Source organism: Pinus tabuliformis, chromosome 5_2, assembly GCF_031772625.1.
Source record: "Pinus tabuliformis cultivar Carrire ecotype Pingquan chromosome 5_2, CPIR1, whole genome shotgun sequence".
Classification (NCBI taxonomy): Eukaryota; Viridiplantae; Streptophyta; class Pinopsida; order Pinales; family Pinaceae; genus Pinus; species Pinus tabuliformis.
In genome coordinates, this window is record NC_142306.1 from 47,399,169 (window position 1) to 47,414,409 (window position 15,241).

Consider the following 15,241-nt stretch of genomic DNA (forward strand, 5'->3'; position numbering starts at 1 on the left):
GTGGTGAGCTTGTTCAGATATGTGGAAATAGTATCACTGTTCTCCATCTTGATTCTTCGAAGCTTGTTCTTGAGGCCCAATTTTCTTTGGTCGCTACTGTTCTGGTAGAGGTCCTTCAATGTCTTCCACATTGAATATGGAGTATCCTTCCCATGGAGACTCTAGAAAATATGGTCTCGAGCTCCCTCAAGGATGATCTGTCTTGCCCTCGCCACACACTTCTTCCATTCAACCAACTCTTGTGCATTAGCTGCAGCTGGTTTGGGGATTTCTTGATCAATGAAATCCTTCAAACCATTGTCTTCTAATATCGCTTCCATTCTACCCTTCCATGCTATGTAATTCGAGCTACCATCGAAGGCATACTCGAGTCTCAAGCCATAGAACACCATTGACCAACCTGAAGTATGAGATGAATTCGATTTGTACCTGCATCCTCGAACTTTAAACTTCAAATTCTCTTCTCTGTATACTATTCACAACTCCAATAACTTTTGGCTCTGATACCATGTAGAAATTTCTCTACAGATCAACTTGGCTTCGATACCATGTAGAATTTCCTACAATTTTCTACAAATCTGCCTCTAAGATCTATGTAGAAAATATGACTGTACATTAACTCGATAATGCAATATACCAAAGCAAAATACTATAATCAACTTCTACTATCAAACTTACGAAAGCTTAAAGATTGAACTAAATTAGTGCTGAACACATATAACCATAAGAAGAAGAATCAATGCACATGAAACACATAAAATACTCAAGGGAAAGTCTCAGCTAAAAACCCCACTATCTGTATTATCATACAAGGTGGAAATACATCAGAATTATACAAAGCCTTAGCTCCCACTGCTAGCCAGCTCTCAGTACAATCCTCCTGGATTCTCACAGGCAAACAAGGATTCTCACAAACCTTCTCCTTTGAAATCCAAGCCTCCTATTTTCTTGCGCTGTTTCTCCTCGGTGATCCTACTGTTACCAAGTGTAACATTGATCACTCACATTGATCTCACACCCTGTAAAACTACGCAATCCTCAAGGAACCTTGTTCCTTCTGCATGGATGAGTTTTCTTTATAGGAAAACTCATGCAACTAATAGTAACCTGTCCTTGACGTTTAGCTCAACTGGGTCTTTCTCTGAATAGACATGCATGAGTTTTTGATGAGAGAATCTTTAGTTATCTGGAGTACACTAGTTGGATGCAGGCATGCATTAACTGACTAAACTCACAATTAGTTCCTCAAATAGTTTGGAACTAATTTAACTGAACTTAACTCAGTAAATTGAGATAACTAATTACAACTCAAATATAACTCAATCTTATTTCCTTAATTAAGGGATAATATCCTTAATTTAAGGGATAACTATTGCATGACTTCAAAAAGATTTATAACTTGAATTTCTCCAACTAATTAACTCAAGAGGAATTAATTAATTATTTTTCAAGCAGCTGGTGAGACTAAATTCGAATTTTAATTCAAGGAAAATTTAAAATTGGAATATATTGACTATGGTATATGACTACGATATAAGACAAATTAAAATTGGGATCAGACTACAGTATAGGAGGTGGAGGGGAAGGCAATGGAGGAGGTGGAGGCAGAGACGAAGAACCACCAGACTCTGAAAGAGAGGAAGAGGACAGAGAAGAAGAAGAGATGGTTGACCCAAATCTTGAATGGATGACTCAGGGACCATTGGCTCTCCTGATCGTTCTGCACAAGTTGCCAAGGCGAGTGGGGAGAATTAACATCAAGTTCGACCTTGATAACAAGGTGAAAGCGGAAGACCACTTAGACAACTTATACCTACAACAAACCCTTGAGGTACGTTATGATGATGTAGCATGTATATTGTTCCCATGCACCTTGGATGGTCGCACACCTGCTTGGTTTCACAACCTTCCACAGAACTCTACAGAACTAGGTTGCATTCAAACGCATGTTCCTTGAGAAGTTTGCTGATGACAAGACCCCATCCATGCTACTCAAAGAGTTGGGAAGCCTCAAGATAGTGGGAAAAGAGAAAGTGAAATATTTCAATAAGAAGTTTACACGTATATTGAACAAGTTCACAGCAGACAATAAACCTCATGACTCCATCAGCATTGATTACTACAGTTCCGCACTGCCGACCAACATCGTGCAATTCGTCAAGCGAGCTGCGAAATCAACACTATTGGAAAACTGTGAAGAGGCCATCACTATTGAGAAAGACCTACATGTAGTTGGAGTCATCAAGGATGATGAATCAAAACAATACTCCAAGGATGTGAGTAGGAAGCCCTAAGCAGTGGTGAGTAAGGGTAGAGACAAGGAAGCAACCGATATTGAGACCCTCACTCGTCTTGTCAAGAGATTGACCACTGAAGTGTCTGTACTCAAACAACATAAAACAAACATATTTGCAAGCAGTCACCAGCCCAGGCAGAGATAGACAAGTAGCTCATTAAGCACTAGCCAGTTCGTTTCGAAAACTACGCAGAAGCCTGTGTTCCAGCTCGAACAGTGTGTAGATCCTAAGTTCTGTTCCTTCCACGAGGAACATCACCTTGAGAACTCTTGTTCGAACTGGAAGCGAGTCACAAATGATTTCTGTGGTCATACACTCAATGTGGGAATTAATGTGCAGGAGCCGCCGAAAGACATTGACGATGACGAAGAGGTTGCACCTGATAAGCCATCAACCTCTATGCATGTGGTGAATGCGTATCAGTGCTCACAAATGATGTCGAAGACAAACACTGAGAAGAATCCCTGAAAGAATACTGACCATTACAATCTTAGATGTAAAGGGGATCCCCCTATGCTTGGGGAGATGCAAGAAAAGATCAGACTGTTGATAAGGAAGGATGATCCACCGGCCGCCCCAAAGTAGAAAACTCAAAGCAAGTCTGGGAAGACAGCGACAGACACAAGCGCATCCATGAGCAACAACTTGCACTGCCAGAAAACACGAATGCCCATTCTACCAAGGACACCTCGGTAAGTCTACCACCTCTAGACTACAACATTGTTGGTGAAATGAAGAAAAATCAAGCGAACATTAGTTTGTTTGAGTTGGCTAAGATCCAGAGTCAGTGAGATATCCTGCTGTGCACATTGGGACAAACAACAACAGACAACGCAACCTCTACCAACAAGGGAGCAAGCACACCTCCCGAATCACTTTCCACTATGCTCGATACACTCCTGATGGAAGAAGAAAACTCAGGTTTCCCTCCATTCCTACTTTCATTTGACGTTTTCAAGTGCAATGTTCACAACTGTTTGGTTGATTTCTGTGCAGCAGCCAACATCATGCCGCTCTCCATTGCTACGAAGATCAATGCACAATGGAGCGAGACATCCACTTGAATCATCCAAATTGATCGAACATTAGTACCAACCATTGGTGAGCTATGAGATGTAATCATCTGGCTATCCTGTGATAGTTGAGTCCACCAATGCATCAACGTTGTTGTTGTGGACATACCGAAAGAATATGGTCTATTACTCAGCAGAGACTAGCCCAGCAAGCTAGATGGATATTTTGCTACAGACTGGTCTCACATGTTGCTTCCGTATAAGGGAAAGTACAACCAAATCTGGGTAGAATCTGCGAATTACATGAAACTTAATGTCACTCCCTCAATGGAGAGAATGGACCATTGGCCTTCGCAGAACTCATGTTCGACAACTGTCTCCTTGAGACAACATTGGGGTGTTATCCTACACGGCCAACTCCAACCCCACCAGACACGCAGTTGGGACTCCTTTCTTTCCCAACTGATGGTAATGAAACTTGTACATCACATTGTACCAATAGTAGTAGTAGTAGCAACAACAATAGTAGCAACAATACTAGCACATCAAGTGCTCCGTGTACAGATGAGTTGTGGACCATATATTTTAACAGATCAAAGACATAGGATGGCTTAGGAGCCAGGTGTGTTCTGATCGACCCTTGCAACAAGAATCATCTAGTTTCAAGTTGCTTGGATTTCGAGTGCACAAACAGCGTAGCAAAATATGAATCACTGGTGTTGGGCTTGCAGAAAGCCATCAGCCTCAATGTGACCATACTCAAAGTGGTATGTGATTTTGAGATAGTGGTACAGCATGTACATACCAACATTCACGGTTTATCACCGCATCTTAAAAGTTACCAACAAGAGGTATGGAAACTAATCTCAAACTTCCAAGTATTTAATATCATTGTTGTCCCACGTATGCACAATGCAGCTGCCAATGCACTGGAAAATGCAAATTGAAGAATGTCACCGATTAGGGATAGATTTACTATTGAAATTTTGTACAAACCATCTATCCCTAACAACATAACTAACTTGCATGTATCTAATGATGATCAACAAATATTGCATTGACATCTTCAAATATGCGGTGATAGACAATGATGAGTATGAGCGCTCTCTGCAAGTGGAAGCTAGTAACATGAAAGGCCACATTATCACAAAAGGTGTGGCAACATTGGAAAAGATATATGACTTGCAAGAACGTTTTCAGGGGCCAAGGAACAACAAGACCCACAGTTCCACCATGAGGCATGAACTGATAAACCTGGGAATAGAACAAGATTCGAAGTTTGTCAATCTCGGTATGCGTTGTACACCACAAGAGCGGCAAGCCTTTATCTGCTTGCTCAAACAATACCGGGATATGTTTGCATGGATGTATGATGATTTGAAACTTATGACTCATGGATCATCCAACATATCATCCCAATCAAATAAGGGGTCAAGCCATATCAACAGAAGCTGAGGAAAGTACATCTGTCGCTTGAACCCCTCATACAGAAAGAGCTTACTAAGCTGTTGGATGCACGGATCATATACAAAGTTTGACATTCCACATGGGTCTCCAACCTTGTTCCTGTACGAAAGAAGTCCAGGGAAATCCACTTGTGTGTCAATTTCTAGAATGTAAACCGCGCCTCGGACAAAGAAAACTACCCCATGCTGTCTATGGACCATATTTTGCAAACAGTATCTGGGGCACATATGTTTTCTCTTCTTGACGGTTTCTTAAGATACAATCAGGTTCTGGTAGCAGAACCTGATAGACTCAAAACTACTTTCCATACCAAGTGGGGTACGTTCGCTTATAGAAAAATTCCATTTAGGGTTGTAAACATGGACACAACATTTTAGCATTCTATGCACATCGCCTTTTGCAGACTCATTGGACAAAGTGTGGTGGTATACCTCGATGATGTGACTGTTTTCTCAAGAAGATGAGAAGACCACATACACCACCTTAAGAAAATATTTGATTGATGCCGGAGATACGGGATTTCCTTGAATCCCAAAAAGAGCATATTCACAGTGTCTGAGGGGAACCTCCTCGGACACATCATTGCCAAATGTTGGATCAAGTTGGATCTAGATCGGGTCCAAGCCATTACACAGATTCCTTACCCAGTTGACAAGAAAGCCATGCAATCCTTCTTGGGAAAAATAAACTTCCTCCGGAAGTTCATCTCGGATTATGCGCAGATAGTTAAGCCCATGCAGGACATGATCAAGAAAGATGTAGTATACAGCTGGGGTAAGAAGGAAAAGTATGCATTCGCCTGGATCAAGTAGGCCATTATAGAAGTGCTTGTGCTTTACAACTCAGACTTCAAGAAACATTTCTTGCTATACAACTTCACTTCCGATAACTCACTAGTTGCAGTACTCACTCAGAAGGACGAAGCTAATAATGAATGTCCCATCTCCTTCATGAGTGCAAGCATGCAGGGACCAGAGCTCAACTACCCCGCCATTGACAAAAAATATTATGTAGTGTAAAAGGTGGTGAAACACTTCAGGCCCTGTTTTATGAAGAATCACTGAATAGTCTTCGTCCTCCACCCAGCAGTCCACACATTGTTGTACAACAAGAAATCGGTGAACGATGTGCGAACTGGATGATAGGCTTGCAAGAATTTGATCTTGAAATCAAGATAGTGCACACGATCAAAGGATATGGGCTTTGTAGACTTGCAGCTGAAGCAGTGCACGCTCCAGAGAACAAAGAAGAGCTCACTGGTTGGGAGCAAGAGATTGAGATGTATGAAATAGGGTGAGTAACACCTGCTGAAGACGGGACGTCTTGGTACGTAGATGTGCACTAGTACCTTGAGCACAACACCATACCCTCTCACTTTTCTATCAGACATAAGAGGGCATTGCGCCTGAAAGAATTAGCATATCAGTCGGTGCACGAAAAGCTTTACAAAAAGCACAGTAATGGAGTTTTGCTCAGGTGCTTAGAGGCACATGAATCAGAGAAGGTACTTCAAGATTTGCACAACGGACTTGCCAGGGGTCACTTTGCAGGAAATAACACTATGCACAAAGTCATGCAAGCCAATTTTTACTGGCCCACATTATTCAAGGATGCACATGCTTATGCCTGCAAGTGCTCGGTCTATTAGTGTTGCGCTGACAAAAAACGAAGATCAACAACCCCACTGCACCCTGTTGTAATGACCGAACCATTCCAACAGTGGGGCCTGGACATCATTGGGAAAATTTTCCCTAATTCTTCAAAAAAACATCGCTATATCCTAAAAACCACTGACTATTTCAAGCGGTGGACAGAGGAAGTTCTTCTCAAACAAGTGAATGACCAAGAGGTCAATAGATTCCTCTAGTAGAACATCATCTCACGCTTCGGCATTCTGGTATCACTTGTTTTTGATAATGCAACTTATTTTTTTGTCTTTGAAACTCTATGAATTTGAATTACAGAGTGGTATTGTGCTAAATCATTCATCTAACTACTACCCACAAGGAAATGATCTAGCATGGTCCACGAATAAAAACCTCATCCGTATAATCAAGAAGATTGTTTTCTCTTAGTAGTGTAACTCGCATACTGCCCTCACAAATGCATTATGGGTTGACCGTGTAACACCCAATCCCTCTCTAAATGCCTCACCCAACTTCCTGGTTTATGGTAAAGAAGCCATCCTTCCGCCAAATATCTACTTGCTTGCACTTCAGCTTTCCCAAGAATTCCAAGACAAGCCTTGCCAACTAGTTCAACGTAGGATGGATGCTCTCCATAGGCTTCAGGAAGAAATGATGAAAGAAAAAGAAAAATTCACACTCCACCAGAACCATATCAAGAGATGGTTCAATAAGAAGTCTACAGGGAAAGCTAACTTCGATGTTGGTGACTTAGTTCTGAAATGGGATAAGCCCCATGAAGACAAAGTCAAACATACGAAGTTCCAGTCCCTGTGGATTGGTCCGTACACATTCCATGAGAAGATTCTCCCACACATGTATCATTTGTAATCACTTTATGGGAGGATTGACAACCTTCCTGTCAACGTCCAAGATCTCAACAATTATTTTCAGTAGGTCGGGCCACGCTTGTGCCATGTACATAGTTTGTTTTCTGCTTGTTGTTTTCATCTTATTTTCTTTGCTTATTATCTTTGTTTTGCTTTGTTTGATTCTTCTTACTATTTTTGTTCAATTTCATTTTGTTTGTTTGATATAGTACTATTTTTGTTTCTGGAAATAAGTGTTGCCAACTACTACGTTCTGGTTTCTGAATAGAGTACATAGCTGAAATTTGAAGAAACTTGTGAAACTATAACACTTGGCCAGTTTTGCGTCCATCTTCTCTATGCTTGGTTGTGACCTTCAGCCAATGAAGTCTTGATGAAAAATACGAACCATTTACAAGGGAATTTTTGGTCCAACCATGAACCTGTGTCCACATTGGGAACCCCATGCTTGTACTCAACCTTCTGCTCTATGTGTTCAAGCTCATCCAACTAGTAGAAACGGAGAAGGGGAAAATCTAAACAAGCAAGCCTATGTCAGAGGTCTTACATGCTTCTCTAAAGGAACAACCTCTTCTACTCTAAATAAGTTGGGATCCCCCTTCCGCCCCAAAAATAAATAAGCGGCTATGCACATTCCTCTTGAAAAATACAAACGCAAAAGAAGAGAAAGGGTTCCTACGCAGAGAGGTGAAGCATGCAACTCCACCAGGGTATTTTCCTCCATTAGCAATGTGTGTGTTCCTGCGTGATGCTTCCAGGGTATTGTCCAGGCCTGCTGGTAGTGAAGCAACACCAAAGATGAAAATTTATACTTTGAAAACCTTCAACTCGTGAGCTAAACTACAATTCCTGGATTTGAAACAATGAGATCTAAGCTGGACTTTTGATTGTGTTTGATTGCGTCGACAAAGAGTGAATCATTTATGTCCATGGGGTAAGTGGGGAAGTCAAATTAACCCACACAATGATTCTATACTCCCCAAAAGACCAAGGCCTTATGCTAGTAATGAACCAAAACAGAGAAGCTGGAGTTCTACTAATGTGTCGCCAAGTGTTGTAGCGGCTACAACCACCCTCCAAATTCTATCCTACACCCAATTTCGAAGCCTCCCTTGAGAATTTCACTTGATGACAACACACCCCTAGGTTCACTCTATGAGCCCATGTGAGTCTTTGCATCCGCCTTGCTTGTTCATCTCACTCAAGTTTCTGCATGTTGGTGTCTATGTCATGCTTGCGACCATGTTCCAGTTATGCTCAAAGTCTTCTCTTCGTGTGTACTTGTTGTGTCTACTATGAAAGCATATGTCACACTCACACATGAAGTCACATTCACTTTCGCACAAGTTCCGTCACGGTCGATCAATGATCAGTCATGAGTGTCGCGCTTATCGCTTGCACCATCGGTCAGTCATGTTGAACATGTGTGTCTGGATGGTTTGAGTCATCTCGTTGTCGATTCATGTGAGTGTGTGTTTGCACGATCACCTATGAATCTTTTGATCATTCACACACTTAATCATTTTTGCTGAAGTTCTGACGACCGGACTCCCCTCTGACAGTCAGACCATCACCTTGCCATTGACTCGATCGACTGTCATCCATAGTAGCGCGGAAGCATTAAGCATGTCTTTCCAAGTTGTGCTAATCACAAGCAATTCAATTAGATCTCATGTTAGCCACCCGAAAGTCGGACCCGATAGCCACCTCGAGATTGACTCCCCTCCAAAATTGTGTAGAGGCTACTGACCTTGCCCGTTTGACTAATTGAGGAAATTGCACAGACATGCCAGATAGATGCCAAGTTCCCATCCCTGTCTCCCTCAAAAAATTGCGTAGTTTTCCCAGTCAGCCATCTCGACCATCAACTGGCTGCTCATCCAAGACATTGCGCAGTTTTCATGAGCAGGAATTTTGCTGCCCAACAGTATGTTCAGCTCAGAAATTTCACAGAGACGATCAACAGGTCAACCTCTTAGCCTTAGTGTAGTTCCCCTCACCAGCAGCTCCTAGCAATAGACTGTCAGTTCCTCCCAGGAATTATGCAGTTTCTGCTGCTAGTGACCCATTAGCCAACTTCTAGTTCCCACTGGGAATTGCACAACTTTGGCTTCCAGTGACCAAGCAGGGAACTGCCAGTTCCCTCTAGGAATTGCGCAGTTTTGGCTATAAGGCTCCTGGGCAGTTCCTCCCAAAAACTGCACAATCTCTGCCTGCTGACCCTCCTTACATCTCGACTATTCCTATAGAAAATTTCATAAATTTTGCCTTCCAGCCCTTACTTCCTGCTCATTTTGGAAACTGCGCAGATTCTGCCTACCTGCATTCCTACAATCTAGTTTGTCCCTACAATCTAGATTCTGCCTCATAGACAGTCACTATTGACTTGGATTTCACATCTCCATCACTTAGTGACTCTTGTGTAGTTTTCATCAGCAACGCCTGGAGACATCATCCCGCTTCACAACCTTGCTACCTCTCCTGGTCACCTGCATATGAAATGATCATGTGTCATTGTAGACTAGGAGGTTTTTGGATTTAATGTCATCTCATCATGAGTGACTGCAGGCATGGGTACACTAATAAACATGGTGTGACAACGAAATGGATGAACAAAGGGACCACATGCAGAAGGACAGGTTCACCAAAAGATGAATGAATGATTCATGCAAAGAGAGGTGCTCACGAATGGATGATCATGAAAATATGTGTTTGCAGATGAATAGATGAGAAAACATGCAAGATGTGCTCACCAATGGATGAACGGACAAACATGCACTTTCACAAACAAATGAGCTTGTCAAGCCTCCCAACATGCAAGCAAGGAACAACATGCCAAAAATTCATCAAGCGAACCAAAGACCATCGAAGACTACGCGCACTACGCCATGCGGAATTGAAGGTGTGATACACCATGAAGACATCCATCACCCAGCAACACTGTAGCTCGACATGCACTCCAGCAGTAGCATGAATGTACCAACACTGTCATGTCGCTCACATCTCTACTATGGGCTATGTTGTAAATCAATGTAATGTAACGCGGAAGTCCGAGATACCCACTTGTTGTACAAAGAGTCATGTAAAGTCGAAAAGTCATGGAAGTCAAACAGTCATGAGGGTAGTCAAACATCCATAAGGGTCAGTTTCACCCTTGGCTATAAACACCCCCTCATTTGTACATGCAAAGGATTTTTCACCTCAACTCCTCACAGATAGCCAAGAGAGTCTGTAATCTTTTCTTTGAGGAGTAAGTTGTGGCTCCAATGCCCCACACTCGAGGTTAGTGATGTATTGTGTAACGATGTGTCTTGGAACTTTCACTTAATTCAGAAGCCTGCTAACAGGCCAATGCGTTTTCACAAATGTATTGTAATTTTTGTGAGAGTAATCTTGAACACTTGTAATGCATGTTGCTTTAACCTGTGTTGAACACTTGAACTATTTCACTTGTTGTAATACATAATCTGTTAATTGACATGTGTTGTATATGCTATTAACATTGTCTCTGTAGAAATTTCACCTATAGAACAAACCGATATATGCAATGTCCTAAAGCATAATACTTGTTCTACTTCTACAAAAAATTAAGTGGAAGCATAATTGAATTCATGAGCAACATCAAGTAGAAACATGCATAACTGATTAAGAGAAATAATCACACATAACACAAGATATATCTAGGGGAAAGCACCAGCATAAAACCCCAACCATGTATTATCAATCAAGTGGAAATCCTCTTCATAATACAAAAAGAATAAGCTCTCAAGCTATCTAGTTCTTAATGAACTATGAAGATATGAAGATATGTCTCATGAACCAACCAAGCCCTGTATATATAGGCTTTACCTATGGTCCAATCCCCATTTCCTTGCGTAGTTTGCTTAGGAAATAATAGCAAAAGCATATGCAATTAATTCCAAACATACCAAGTTAACCAATGGTCCAACTATGCAATCCTTGAGGACACTAGTTCCTCAACCATGCAAAAACTACTTACTAGAAATAGTCAAGCATCTGATAGTACACTGTTCCACATCTGATCTCAACTGGGTCTCTGACAGAACTGTCATGCAACAATTATCCATGAGTGAATTCTTAGTTATCTAAAATAATAGTTGTCACATGCATGCAAGCATTAACAAACTATATTTTATTATTTTAACAACTTTTTAAAATAATCTAACTGGACTTGACTAGTTAGAACTAAGTCAACTGATTCTCTCATTATAGAACTCATACTTATTCCCTCAATCAGTGGAGGAAATTAAGGATAAATTCCTCAATCAGTGGGACAACTCATGTGCATGCTCACAAAGACTTCAAATTCGAATTTCCTTAACTAATTAGCTCAACTGAATTAATTAATTAATATTTCCAACTGCTTTTAAGACCAAAATTAATTTTTACTTCCTATAGATAGACTAGGGACTGTTATAATAGGGAGGGACCCAGAAATTCTATTTTTAGAACTTTCTATTTTTAGCAGTTTCACCTCTCACCTAATGTGGCCAATGACCTCACTGGCCAAACTGCTATTTTTAGACATGGTATTTTTTGCAGGACTATTTTTTGCACATTCTAAATTTATCATTTCTTGTTGCACACTTTTCAACACTCCCTCTCAACAAGAAAGGCTTCCTCTCGAACCCGATCCTGTAACTCTAGAATGTTCTGCATGCAACACATCTACCCGGTCCACTTGCTCCAACAAAACTTGGAAAAAAAACACTCCCATCTGACCACTCTGTTGGGCTAGGAACATACTCTGATGCTGAAGCTCTACCTACTGCTTACAAGTGCTCCCTCTTTGACATCTGCACTACTGCAACATCTCCATGCATCTCGCACCATTGCACACACCTCTGTGCCACCTAGCATTGTGCAAAACACTTGTTCCTCTCGCATTGTTGCAGCCTGCTAGCTATGCACTATCCTGGGATTCCTGCACTGTCGCTCTCTCTGCCGTTCCATCCACATTTGTCTCTACCCAATCAGTCAGCCTGCTACTCCACGTCGGGGCTCCTGTAGCAAGGTCTCATCCAAGAGGTTGGTTACCTCAAGGATCCTGCCCTTCCTCCTTGGGACGATCACTCTATATCACCCCACCTCCTACCTAGAGGTATGGCTGCATGTGATCCCTCAACCCATCTAGCTCGAAGTTTCCCCCTACTAGAGGTCTCTGCATGAGTAGGTACTGGGCGCTTGAGATGGGCCCAACCCTAAGAACTACAGCCTCCCAAGAGAGATTTAGAGCTGGTGCAAAGCTGGATCCATCTTTATTAATCAAGAAATGAAAAGTGCATCAAAACTGTCCATAAGGAGAGCTTGAGCATGAGCTGAAAGCAAAGCTAGTCTATTGCATAAAAATCGAATTACAAAATAGCTAACTAATGGCTAAAACAAAATGACTAACTAGCTACAAAAATGACTACCAACTAGCTACCAAAAATGACCAACCACTAGCTAACCAAAATGAGGCCCCAAGCCTTCTTATTTATACAATTTGAGGACCCAACAGTCCTCCTAAAAGTTAGGGACTTGGCTGCCCAAGACTTGGAGTTAACAGCAGTCCAACTTGACTTGCTTGGCTGCCCTTGTGCTCATTGATTTGGTGGCCTTTGAACTCCGAGCTGATGGTGGAGAATTCGAGGTAAGGGTCCATAAATGAGGGGGACACCTTCCTACAAATCCTCTGGCTTGTTCTCCCACGAATTTGGCTGCCAAGTGCTCATTAAGACCTTCAATTTTGTCTCCAAGTTGACCAACAAGGCTACACAAAGCACGCATTAGACTTGTTGGCATAATGACTAACCAAATTCACTCTATTAACATAAAAATAATCAAAAACATGCAATAAACAAATGAGAATGGTGGATTAAGTCAAATTAGGAAGTTGAATGAGCCCAAATAATTGTACATTGTTGGGGCTCATCATCACCCCCCTACTGAAAGTGTTGCTCATCCTCTGAGCAACCAAATCTCTCCCCTTGTCTTTGATGGCCTTGGTGACGTCCTTGGCTAGCATCTTGGCCGACTTCTCCTTTGGCTTCCCTCTTTTCACTTTCCTGTAGAAACTGTTCTGTCTTCCTGTAGAAACTGTTCTGTCTTCCTGTAGAAACAATCTGCTAGCTTCCTGTAGAAACAGTCTGCTAGCTTCAATGAACTGCCCGAAAATAGATATTGCATGCCGAAGCTGGATGGGAATCACTGTTTTTCCATTGGTTAATCCTGATTCGCGTTTCTGTTCCTAACATGACAATACTTTCCGACTGCGACAACTTTATTTGCTTCATAAAATGCTTACTGCAATAGCAAATATAATAACAGATTTGTATCCCACAGCCAACCCAAATATAACATTAGTTGCTGCTTCCAGTCCTGCATGAATCGGCAACATCTTGGACAGGGCTGTAAGCATTACTAGTGCAGTATTCAGTGACAAAACCAATAACAAGGCCAGACCACAAACCAATAGCACCACAGAAGAAAAGCTCCCAGTTCTTTACAACCTTCTGGGCACCAAAATTGAAGATAGTGAAGGATGAAGGCAATGCAACTAGGCTTACAGCAGCAGTGCCAATAGTCATCACTACTATGGAGATAATACGTTGCTTTTTCAATGCAGGCTCAATTTCCTTCACAGCCTTGATCTCAAATATGTTAGTTGCAAACAGAGTTGTGATTAAGCAAGCAATGATACCCATTGAACTAATAAGTAAGGGATAACACATGGCAGTAAGATCATGAGAGTTTTCAAATGATGATATGGATGCAACAACCAGAGCTGCACAAGAAGATTCAGTCATAGGACCCAAATAGATCTGATCCCATACCAGCGATATCTCCAACATTGTCACCAACATTATCAGCAATGACAGCTGGGTTGCGTGGATCGTCTTCAGGAATGTTCCTCTCAACCTTGCCAACAAGATCAGCACCTACATCTGCTGCTTTGGTGCACATACCACCACCTACGCTGCCAAACAGAGCCATGGAAGAACCGCCAAGACCAAATTTGAAGATGTTGAAATAAGTTTTGCTAACCATCTCATATATTTTTCTTCAAGATGTTCTGCTAATTTTCGTTTATCTCCATCTTGAGACAAGACAAACAATAGTTCCACAGCATGAGCTCGCATTTCAGAGTACGTAACTTTGCAAAAAGGGAAGCAATACCTGAATTTGAATACACTTCGAGTGAATCACGTTGCAAGTGCAAGTTGACCAACAGCTGAGCGCTCGGATTTCTGCGTGATTTTTTTGGAGTGAGGTGGCACATACGTGTGCTGGCCCATGCAACTGTTGTCTCCACTACAGTGTAATTATGAACTGTAGTCCTCTGCCTGTAATCACTTACCATCAAGCACGCTGTAGTTTAACTATTCACCACTGCCCGTTTTCAATTTCCTTCCTGAGATGGCTGAGCGCACGTGTCTCATTCACCCACCAAGTGTTGTTGAACTAGATGTGGGTGGCTAGTTAGCTGGCCACCGATTTTTTTAATCCTAACCATCTCATTCATTCATGCAATGTTCAGATTAGATTCATGTAAACAGAGGAATCGGTTTTGTCACGTACCTGAAGCCAAACGGCTGCTCGTGAAGCGTCTTGCTGCATGCATGTGTTGATCTTCATTTGCTGCATGTATGGTAGCTTGATTGATGATTTATGGCTGTTTTCTCTTGTGCAGGTGCCCTCTGGACGGATGCATGCAACAAACGTTCATTTCCACGTTCAGATTTGCACATTCAAGCTGCTGTTGCTGCATCTTCACCAAACCAGAACTGCTTTTTGCCATTTCTCCCAAACGGCAAACCGGATTGAGCTGAAACTTGGTGGGCATGTTCCTACCATCATTATGCATCTCCCATAGAAAATTCGTAATCAATGGATGCACGGATTTCGAGAAAAATGGAAAATGGCTGAAGAATTCAGAGGTCGATTTC

The 15,241-nt window shown here is 41.8% G+C and overlaps 1 pseudogene; it reads right to left on the reverse strand.

Annotated features, from left to right (window-relative positions):
• Positions 1 to 13,654: 13,654 nt before the first annotated feature.
• On the reverse strand, positions 13,655 to 14,288 carry LOC149157519 (pyrophosphate-energized vacuolar membrane proton pump 1 pseudogene; annotated as a pseudogene).
• Positions 14,289 to 15,241: the final 953 nt, after the last annotated feature.